Source organism: Bos taurus, chromosome 3 (genome assembly GCF_002263795.3).
Source record: "Bos taurus isolate L1 Dominette 01449 registration number 42190680 breed Hereford chromosome 3, ARS-UCD2.0, whole genome shotgun sequence".
NCBI lineage: Eukaryota > Metazoa > Chordata > Mammalia > Artiodactyla > Bovidae > Bos > Bos taurus.
In genome coordinates this window covers 4,767,469-4,779,137 of record NC_037330.1, presented here as the reverse complement: position 1 = coordinate 4,779,137, position 11,669 = coordinate 4,767,469, and the positions used below count along the sequence as shown (strand labels likewise).

Sequence of the window (11,669 nt, the reverse complement as noted above, 5' to 3'; positions counted from 1 at the left end):
CAATTAAATGAAAGGATAAGACAAATAACCAAAAAGGCAATGAGAATTTCAGTGATGTGTAAGGATACAATTAATAGAAGCAGGGGGGAAATTGTCTTCTCCCTGGTAAAGCAACACAAAAGACTACACCTAGTCAACAGCCACATGTAAAACAAATGCCTGAACCAGTGCACATTCAGCATCAGGGTATGTGTGTTTGTTTAATGATGTCTCCACGGTCTATAGAATTAATATTTAATAGCACTTGTCAGCAAGATTCTATACAATGGTTTGTTCTGCCTTTTTTTTAATGCTTGTTAGTGGTTGTGTCTTCCTGGGCTGTTCTTTAATAGTAGAATTACTCTTCATATTTGCAGCAGTGTTTAGCTTTCTACTGGTGACTTTGCATTGTTTGGCAGGTTAGGGGAGAGAGGGAGGCAGGCAACAGAATTAAAAAGACCTTCCTTTGTGCCTCTTCTCGTCTCAGAGTCATAAGACATAGGCAGAAAATCAGTGGCTTTTGTTTGTTTGTTTTCCCTAGTAACAGAGGGCCTATTGCATAGTATTTACACTCTCGAAATTGTTACTTCATTATCATTATCATAGCTATCAACATAAGTCAAAGAATTAGGAGTTGTAATAGGAGGCAGATGGTCCAGTTACATATATTACAAAGATGTGATGTGTTTCAACTTTTGGCTTTCAAAGTTACTGAACTTGATTTTAAATGGAATAGTACATTGTGATGTTAAAGCGAGCACTATTAGCCAGTCATATCAGATCCCATGTCACAAGTTGGAAATGCTTGAAGATTCTGGCTTTTCTAAGTAATCATGAAGTAGAAAGTCCACTGAATGAGAAGTAAGCAACTCTGGGTCTATAGCAGGCAAACTGGAGCAGATCATGTTAACTGTCCTCTGACCCTGCTGTATTTCATCAGACCATACTATATTACCAGAAATTATAAATGCTTGCTTGTTCGCTTACTCAGTTGTGTGCTTACTGTTTCGTTCCTTGCTTGTTTTTCTTTCCCACTGGAATACAAGTTCCAAGAGGGAAAGAACCTTGTTTGTTTTATTCAGTGGGTCCTTTGAGACTTTCTCTCCCAGGGACTGAGCACTGTGTCAGGTATGTGGTAGAACCATATAGATAGTAAATGAAAGACCAAATGCATGAATATGTTCATGCCTGCTAATACCATAGGCATAGGCAGAAATAGAAGATCTTTGGTTCCAGCCCTACCTGGTATAGAACTTGAGTGCCCCCCCCCCCCATAACAAACTGTGTAACCTCGGACAAGATAACAAGGGCAATAATGTCCACCATGGAGGGCTGTTGTATGAACTGGAGACAGAGGCTAGAAAGTGTTCATCCTTGTGCCTGGCCCATAGTAGGTGTTCAGTAAAGGTAACGATTGTGTAATTATGGTCTCAAATAAGTTGTGCACTTAAAAGCAACTGTTAGGTTTTCTACTTCATCTCTCAAATTCCCAAGCACATTGAAGGACAAATAGTAGGAGCTTAATAAATATGGGTTTGACTGCTTGGTTGAGAAACTCCATCTGTAAGCACAATGGGAGAAGTTTGTTGCATAAATTACCCCAATCCACAGATACTTATCAAGAAACGACAACGACTAAGGAATTATGCTTGTCACTGTGTTAGCCAGACATTAGTAAAGAATTAGAAACAAAACATCTCTAAAATTCTAAGTGAAAATCCTACTTGTTAAGCTCATTTTCACACTGAAAGGTTGGCTCTCGGGTACACAGTTTCTGTAATTCAAGTTCAGGCTCATACTTAGGAATTTACCAAAACACTGGTAGTCTTAGCAACTGTCAAGAAATAAATGTGTTTTCTGCTCTGTTCCTATGTATAATTTGCACATACTGATTATTTATCTGCTCAGGACAGCCTGTATGGTGTCTTTTCATCTGTCCAGCACCACACTCCTTTTACCCTATCCTAGACCTTGTCTATCCTTTACAGACTTAACAGTGATCTGTTTTAAGAAAAGAAAATAAATCACTTTCCCAGGAAATCTACATGTTTCTCAAGAGAGAGTACCCCACTGAGAGAGACACGGGCCTTGGCCATTGTTTTGTTAAATAGTAATAATAACTTAAAATGTGATGACAGCAGCTGATGCCTAACTGCAGGGTAAGGACTGGTCTTGTTAATGTTGCCTGGCAACCTGTGTATGACATCTCAGAGAATCTGAAGGGATCCAATGAGTTAGAAGAGGTCACAGCATCAGGATCAAGGGAACTTAAAGGTCACTGAGGAGCCAGAAAACTCTCTACTGATCTCTGCAAGATGAAATTGAAGAATCTGTGAATAGAAGTGTGTATAAACCAAATCCAATTTTTCTTTAATTTCCTAACATCCTTAAAAAGAAGGGACAGAAGTCATAGACATGTACATTTCTGAGTCTTTTTATGACCTTTTTTTAATATTAATTTTTATAAATACTTAGATACTCCAGAAATTTCAAGGACTGGTCAAGAGGGAATCCAACCCTGAAAAGTTTTTGACATGATAAAAGAAAAAATAAATATATAAATAAACAATTTCCTTCAAAATAATCCAATCTACTTAACACTAAGGTTTCAGCATTCAAATAACACTTTTATGGTAAAAATTCTATGTGGCTGAGCCTGGTCAACTTATACATGTGCAACATGCATAAGTACTAAAATTTACTTAACTTTCTATAAATCATATTGACCAGGCTTTAATATGCCATACATTCTATTACATGTTGGAGACAGGGAAAGAAAAAAAAAAAGGCTCACTGTCTATATCCTCAAAAGGTGCACAGTTCTCAGGGATGGGGGAGTGAGAGTAAGATATGCATTTATGTGCATTTGTGATGCCTGTTCCAAATTATAGAGTCCACTGAGGCTTCTGGTGATGGCATGTTCAATCAGTTCAGTTCAGTCGCTGTTGTGTCTGACTCTGCAATCCTATGGACTGCAGCATGCCAGGCTTCCCTGTCTGTCACCAACTCCTCGAGATTTCTCAAACTCATCTCCATCGAGTTGGTGATGCCATCCAACCATCTCATCCTCTGCCACCATCCCCTTCTCCTGCCTTCAATCTTTGCCAGCATCAGGGTCTTTTCAAATGAGTCAGTTCTTCGCATCAGGTGGCCAAAGTATTGGAGTTTCAGCTTTAGCATCAGTCCTCCCAATGAATATTCAGTACTGATTTCCTTTAGGATTGACTGGTTGGAAGAGTCTTCTCCAACACCACAGTTCAAAAGCATCAATTCTTCAGCATTCAACTTTCTTTATAGTCCAACTCTCACATCCATACATAAGTACTGGAAAAATAGCTTTGACTACCTGGACCTTTGTTGGCAAAGTAATGTTTCTGTCTTTTAATATGCTGTCTAGGTTGGTCATAGCTTTTCTTGCAAGGAGCAAGCATCTTTTAATTTCATGGGTGCAGTCACCATCTGCAGTGAATTCAGAGCCAAGAAAATAAAGTCTGTCTCTGTTTCCATTGTTTCCCCATCTATTTGTCATGAAGTGATGGGACTGGATGCCATGATCTTCAGTTTCTGAATGTTGAGTTTTAAGCCAGCTTTTTCACTCTCCTCTTTCACTTTCATCAAGAGGCTCTTTAGTTCTTCTTTGCTTTCTGCCATAAAGGTGGTGTCATCTGCATATCTGAGGTTATTGATATTTTTCCTGGGTATCTTGATTCCAGCCTGTGCTTCATCCAGTTCAGCATTTGCATGATGTACTCTTCATGTAAGTTAAATAAGCAAGGTGACAATATATAGTCTTGATGTACTCCTTTCCCTCTTTGGAGCCAGTCTGTTGTTCCATGTCCAGTTCTAACTCTTGCTTCTTGACCTGTATACAGATTTCTCAGGAGGCAGGTAAGGTGGTCTGGTATTCCCATCTCTTTAAGAATTTTCCATAGTTTGTTGTGAGCCACAGAGTCAAAGGCTTTGGTGTAGTCAATAAAGCAGAAATAGATGTTTTTCTGGAACTCTCTTGCTTTTTCTATGATCCAACAGATGTTGGCAATTTGATCCATAAGCCTCTTATCCTTATTCATCAGAGGGCAGACAGAAAGAAAACTGCAATCACAGAAAACTAATCAAACTGATCACATGGACCACAGCCTTGTCTAACTCAATGAAAGTATGAGCTGTACCATGTAGGGCCACCCAAGACAGATGGGTCATGGTAGAGAGTTCTGACAAAATGCAGTCCAGTGAAGAAGGGAATGGCTAACCACCTCCGTATTCTTGCCTTGAGAACCCCATGAGACAGTATGAAAAGGCATGTTCAATAAATATCGATTAATCTGGACCTGAAATTTGGAAGTTGTCCTTGACCTTTCTCTCACTTCTACCCCTAGACAACCACAGGTCCCATCAACTTGACCTCTTGATTAGGCCTTAGCCTTTTCTTCTGGCCATCTCTTTTGCTAACTCTTTAGATTCAGTTCAGTTTAGTTCAGTTACACAGCCATGTCCAACTCTTTGCAACCCCATGGACTGCAGCATGTCAGGGTTCCCTGTCCATCACCAACTCCTGGAGTTTACTCAAACTCATGTCCATTGAGTTGATGATGCCATCCAACCATCTCATGCTCTGCCATCATCTTCCTTCTCCTCCTGCCTTCAATCATTCCCAGAATCAGGGATTTTCACATGAGTCAGTTCTTTGCATCAGGTGGCCAAAGTATTGGAGTTTCAGCTTCAGCACCAGTCCCTCCAGTGAATATTCAGGACTGATTTCCTTTTGGATGGAGTGATTGGATCTCCTTGCAATCCAAGGGACTCTCAAGATTCTTCTTCAACACCACAGTTCAAAAGCATCAATTATTTGGTGCTCAGCTTTGTTTATAGTTGAACTCTCACCATATATGACTACTGTCATGTATGGATGTGAACTCCTTAGATTGGCCCACACTATCTCTTGTTTGGACTTGTGGAACAGCTTCCCAGTTGATCTGTTTCTCCTTTTATACCTCTAAACAATTGCCACACTTTCTGGGTTCTAATCTCAAATCTGTGACTTTTGGTGTTAAATTTCTCTGCACCTTACTTTTGTCATCAGTGAAATGAGGATAACAATAGCCTTTATCTTACAACTTTGTTTGGAAAACTGGACTGCTTTTAGAATAATACCTAGCTTATAGTAGTGAAATGAAAGTTGCTCTGCTGCTGCGGCTGCTGCTAAGTCTCTTCAGTCGTGTCCGACTCTGTGCGACCCCATAGACGGCAGCCTACCAAGCTCCTCTGTCCATGGGGTTTTCCAGGCAAGAGTACTGGAGTGGGGTGCCATTGCCTTCTCAGTCATGTCCAACTCTTTGCAACCCCGTGGACTATACAGTCAATGGAATTCTCCAGGCCAGAATACTGGAGTGGGCAGCCTTTCCCTTCTCCAGGTGATCTTCCCAACCCAGGGATTGAACCTAGGTCTCCCGCATTGCAGGTGGATTCTTATCCAGCTGAGCGACAAGGAAAGCCCCAGAATACTGGAGTGGGTAGCCTATCCCTTCTCCAGTGGACCTTCCCAACCCAGGAATTGAAGCAGGGTCTCCTGCCTTGCAGGCAGATTCTTTACAAACTGAGCTATCAGGAAAGCCCATAGCTCATAGTAAGCACTCAATAAAAATTAGCTTTGTTTATCATCAGTGCCTTCCCTTCCTTAAAATAGTGTCCATTGTACTTAGAATAAAAGGAAAACCATTAAGGCATAAAAGTCCCTTCTTGACCTCACTCCTGCCTCTCTGTGCCCTCATCTTGAATCAATAACAAACCCAATTTCATGTTGAATCTATGCTTCAGCTATGCTAGTCTTCTTACATGATTCAAAAGAGCCAAACTGGTCACCTCAGGGCCTTTGTACCTGTTGTTCTCTTCTTCCCTGAAAATCAGCATGATTAACCCCTTTCATTTTTTAGGTCCTGGGTTAACGCAATCTCTTTGGAGAAATCTTCCCTGGCCTCCGTATCCACAGTACATCCGTGCCTCTGTGAGTTTATCCAGTCTTTTGTTTGCTTCCTCCCAGCACTTACTATGGAGGGATTTCACTCTTCCCCTAGAACAAGAGTCAGCAGATTTTTTCATAGAGGGCCAGAGAGTAAGTATTGTAGTCCTTGTGGGCCATACCATCCTTATCACAGCTACAACAGTCCACTAGAATTGTAGAGTGAAAGCAGTTATATTTCAGCAAAACTGAAATAAGCATATCTATGTTCCCATAAAACGTTATTTCTAGACACTGAAACTTCAATTCCATATCATTTTTGAATCATGAAATATATTCTTTTGATTTTTTTCAACCATCAAAAAATGTAAAAACCTGCTGAACTCACAGGTCATATAGAAACAGGTGAATTTGGCCCTGCACCTGAATATAAACTTTGTGCGGAGAGAGATACACTTATCATATCACTGTTATACTACAGGATTTGATCCAGGGCCTCATATATAATGGCTTGTGTTAGTTACTTTTTCAATAAATAAATAAATCTCCCTGTAAGTTGTAATGAGCACAGCTAGATCTATTACACACTGAGCAAAATGGAAATTTGAATAGAAATAATTAAAAATTAATTTTCATCCTGTGTTTATAGTTTACAAAGTACTTCCATGTACATTTCTCATTTTTTTTTTTTTTGCAATAAATAGGGCAACTGCATGAATTTCTGTTTATGAGTTTCAGCATGAATTTCTCAAGGTAATACAGCTAGTTAATGATGAGGTTTAATCTTCAGAAGGAGAAGCTGTTTCCTCTCTGGACCAACAGCACAGTCATTCCCTGGAGACTATTGGAAATGAAAATTCTCAGGCCCCACCCTAAAGCTACTGAATCAAAACTTCAATTGTGAGGCCCCAAAATCTGGGGTTCAACACACCCTATGGGTGATATTGTTGCACGTGAATGCTTGAGAACTATTCCTGTAGGCCAGTGGCTCTGAACACTGGCTTCACCTTAGAATCACCTGCAGAGTTTATAGAAACCATCAGTGCCTGGGCCCCACCCCCAAGAGTCTGACTCATTTCATCTGGGGTAGGGTGCGGGCATCAGTTGTTTTAACAACTCCCCAGGTGATGCTAAAGTACATCTGGAGTCAGAGGCTACTGCAGTCAAGGCCATGCTGCTTCTCCTAACAGGAAAGAAATGTTGCCCAAATTAGTTAGAATCACCTGCCATAGAGCCAAGCCAATATTAAGTCCTGAACTTATTCTCTTCATGGGACACCAAAAGATGGATTTCCTACTACCTCAGAGAACTTAATAGAGTTTCACAGACACCACAGGCCCACAGAAAAAGACCTGCCCCAATAATCTCTCATGTTCCAATTTCTCTTCAGGCTTTTATTCCCATTGCCATGGCCCCCTCCACTCCTGCTTCCATCAGCTGACTGCACCAATTCCATTAGAACTAAGGGCAGGTGCAGCCTGGAATGAAGCAGGAACTCATCTGTTTCTCCAGTTCTCACTCCTGATGTTTGCTAGTTTGTATGATTAATTTTATCAATTTTCCTGACCTGCTTTGCCACTGAAATAAATATGACAGCTGCTGTGCTGCCTCCATTCTTTCTCTTGCCAAGTGAGATGCTGAGATGTGTTTTCTTGTTGATTGCAGACTTGGGCAAATATCAAGTAAACAGACTAAACAGGATTCATCCTGGTCATACCGACAAAGCAGGTGTGGAATAAAATACTCATGCTTTAGTAGATATAAATCAGAGAAAGCTGATTTCCCATCTTCTAGATTTCCTAGGTACTCATTCAAGAAAACAACATCATGTTCTACATTTCCAAGTCTGCTTTGCCCACCAGTTCTAATTTTCCTCCTTTACAGAGTAAACTACTTGATAGGTGTCAATACCAAAATACTCTCTGACTACCTCTTATATTCATCTGTCCAGTAAAGTGAGGTGATAAAGAACATGTGAAAGTGTTTTGCAAACTATAACCTCTCCCAGAAATGCTAGCCATTATTATTAAACTTACCAGCTTGCCTTAGTCTGAAAGAAGTCACCTGTACTGAGCACCTATTTGCCAGGCCCTTTACATTAATCTTCTGGAGAAGGAAATGGCAACCCACTCCAGTATTCTTGCCTGGAGAATCCCATGGACAGAGGAGCCTGGTGGGCTACAGTCCACGGGGTCACAAAGAGTCAGACACGACTGAGCGACTTCACTCACTTACATTAATCTTAAGGTGTTTCAATCCCATTTTACAGAGAAAACTGAGGCTCAAATGGTTGCCTATCTGCCCATCAAGCTGCAAGTTCAAGGCCTGCTTGAAGCCCGTGTCTGTCACCCACCACCACACCACCGTCTACTACGCTGTGGCCACCAGACGCAGGCAGGGCTGCCTGACTGCAGTTACATCTAAGTCCAGCTTCCAGACCAGATAATGTAGAGATGGAACCTGATTTAAGATTGTGGGTAAACGAAGCAAACCTGCTTTCATTTGGTTTAATTTGAGGGAAAACCAAAAGACACTTCAATCCAAAACTGATCATTATATGACTTTGAACAAGTTCAACTCTCTTTGTGTTTCAGTTTAGTTTTCTAGTGTATAAAATACATAGAATAATAACCACAGGGTTTGGTTTTGAGTGTTACATTAGCTTAAGAAGATAATATACACAAAATATGCCTGCAATGGTTCCCGATAGCTATAAGGTGCTTGAGGATGGATTTTAAATATGAATCTTAGACCCTTCATACAAGAAAAACTGAAATACTACCATTTCTATTACCCTATTAACTCAAATAAAATAGTTCCTTTGAGTTAAAATATTGTCAGAGTAATAGGTCTCAAAGTGTATGTGTGGGGGGTGGGGGCAGGGATGGATAACAAAATAAGTTGGCTACTGGTAAGAAGCACAGAATCACTGTCATCCTTGGTAACCTTGCTAACCAACTGAGGGCTGAGCAGGTAAGTGCAGAAGAATGAGTGGCCACTGGCCTGGAGCTTTATTCTCTAAAGAGAGGGTAGTGAGGCCAATTTTGTTAGGAACAAAGTTGAAAATGCCGAAACCCAGCTTCCTAAATTGTTCAACTGGAAGTAACCTGCAGAGGCCATTTGCCTCCTGTCTTCTAAGAGTAAATATTGTTATCTCTTATGAATGGAAAAATAAGAAGCAGAAAACACTGAAGTAACTTCACCAGTGAGCATCTAGGAGCAGAAGAGAAACCAAGTCTTCTATCTTTGTGTTATGAAGGCTGCAACTGGCTTGTGACTCTTTTGTCCCCCAGGCTTTTCCTCGGATCAGGTTCTGGGGAAATTCACCCATCGTGGCTGCAAGAATTGGAGAGGGTGGAGAGGGTTATTGACCTTTCCCAGTGAGCCTAGGCTAGCCTCACTCTGCATTAATTCCCTTTCTACCCTTATTTCCTTTTCTACCACCTCCTGCGTTTGCCCTGACTCTCCAAATAGATAAATAAAGCCATTTAAGAATGCTCCCTGAAAATTGGATAGGAGAATGATGCAGTGTCAGTTGATTAAAGAGAAGATTGTGTTTAAAGGAGGGGGGAAGTCAAAGACATCCACTGCTGCAGCTGGGTGTCCTACTGCTCTCTCTCTTGCTCTGGAGTTTGTGTTCATATCAGTAACAGCAACAATAATAGCAATAAATTGTTATCAGCATTAGCTCCCACTTGACTTGGTGATGACTTATGGAGAATAAACAGCGAACCTGCTCACAGGTACACCATGGTCCCCTTGGCCAATGGATCATTTCCCTCCTGCCAGAAAACCTCCACTGAGGACCTATCCAGCTGCCTCTCATCACTTGCTCCCTGCTTGGGGAGGGGTGGAAGTGAGTAGAATGAGATAGTGTCTTTCTCTGTGTTCCCCTGGGCCTGCTGAGCACAGAGATATCAGCAGGTGCTCAGCTATTCCTCCCCATCCCATTTGTAAAAAGAAAATGAGATGGAGGAACAGAGGAGAAAGGCTTGGTGACTTTCTTTGCATTGATCACTCACAGCCCATCATCTCAGTCATCACAGTAGAGTGTGGGCAGAGAGCTCAGTTCGAAATGAGGACCTGCCTTCTGGGCAGAAAGAATCAGGCATGCGATGTGATGTCTAATTTCCAGCCTCCCAATTGCCCAGGCAGACCTCATCCCCTGAATTCAGGTCTTCCTAAATGAGGGGAGCAGGGAGGGGGTGTCTCCTGCTGGCAGAGTGTTGAAAGCACGATCCATGACATAGGCCTGGGAGGAAGATTTTGCTGGGGAAATGCAAGAGCGTCAGTATTTTGCACACCAAGCTTGTCTTCTAATGACAGCCTTGGGAGCCAGACATTTCTAAGTGCTAATTAGAGGTGTTGATTATCGTGGTAACCCTGTGGGGGCTCAACCCAAGCCCGAGAGCAAAAGCCACAGATAAAATAAAGATTGTTACAATAGCTCCCAGTGTCACATGAGCATCAGTACCGGAATGTCAATGTTCAGGCACAAGCCAATCTGGGATTCGAGCGACTGCAATGACGGAGGACCAGACTGATGCACGGGCTGTCACACGACACACACTGTGCAGTTCTGGTTGAAAGACAGATCCTCCATCCTAATCAATCAGTAAGAGCTCACCAGGACTCAGATATAAAGAGACTGACTTATGACAGGATTTCATTGTAACATGGGCAAAGCCACAGAAGTGGGGCATGTGGAGATCCTCTCTTGGAGTTCTAAAGCTGGTGAGTTATTTTAAGGCACAGTAGGTTGCATTTATATTTACAACCTTAAACATGCACACATTTTGAGATGCACACCTAGTATTTCTAATAGAGAAGGTGTCCTGATTATTGGCTTACTCTTACCTTACATCCATAGTTCTTAACAGCTTCGTAACTATATTGGAAAGAGAATGAGAATCAGAAAGAAGTATTTTATTTGGCTGGGTCAATAGTCCCTTGTGGGATCTTAGTTCCCCCACCAAAGATTGAATCTGGGTGTCTTCTTCCAAGGTGGTACTAGTGATAAGAACCCTGCTGCCAATGCAGGAGACGTAAAGAGATGCGGGTTTGATCCCTGGGGCGGGAAGATCCTCTGGAGGAGGGCATGGCAACCCACTCCCGTATCCTGCCTGGAGAATCCCATGGACATAGGAACAGTGTAGGCTACGGTCCATAGAGTGGCAAGGAGTTGGAACACAACTTAAGTGACTTAGTATGCATGCCAGCAGTGAGAGTGATCAGTCCTACTGGACCACTAGGGAATTCCCAGAAAGAAGGCTTAAGGTGGAGCATTAATTTGAGAGGTACCCATGCATTGGGCTGATAGCTGAGTCTCTAGAGCCTGAAGAGAGTGGAGGACCAACTCCAGCACTCCTTACCTAAGGTTTGTGGGCCTCAGTTTTCTCTTCTGAGACATGGGAATAATAATAATACTCACCTCCTAAGATTATGGAGGGTTAAATAAAATAATAACTACCAGATCCCTAGCATTATATCTAGGCTTAATGTGGAGTAAGTCACTTTCTTGGCTTTATAGTCCTCCTTTGGAATAAACAGAAAATAAAAATAACTACTTTTAGAATTATTTCAAGGATTAAATGAGAAAATGCTACTTATGAACCATTATGAATTTATAAAAAATGGTAACGGTTTTTACAAAGACAACCTAGGTTGTCATCTGTTTTGAGGCAGGATATCTAGCTCAAACCTAGACCAGGATCTTTTCCTTTGAGCCTACAGT

The 11,669-nt window shown here is 41.6% G+C and overlaps 1 long non-coding RNA gene across 1 annotated transcript; it reads left to right on the top strand.

The window, feature by feature from the left end:
- Positions 1-2,151: 2,151 nt before the first annotated feature.
- Positions 2,152-8,510, top strand: LOC132344981 (uncharacterized). Its single transcript, XR_009494081.1, has 3 exons — positions 2,152-2,321; positions 5,910-5,980; positions 8,205-8,510. It is a non-coding gene; the product is annotated as an uncharacterized lncRNA (long non-coding RNA).
- The last annotated feature ends 3,159 nt before the right edge of the window (positions 8,511-11,669 follow it).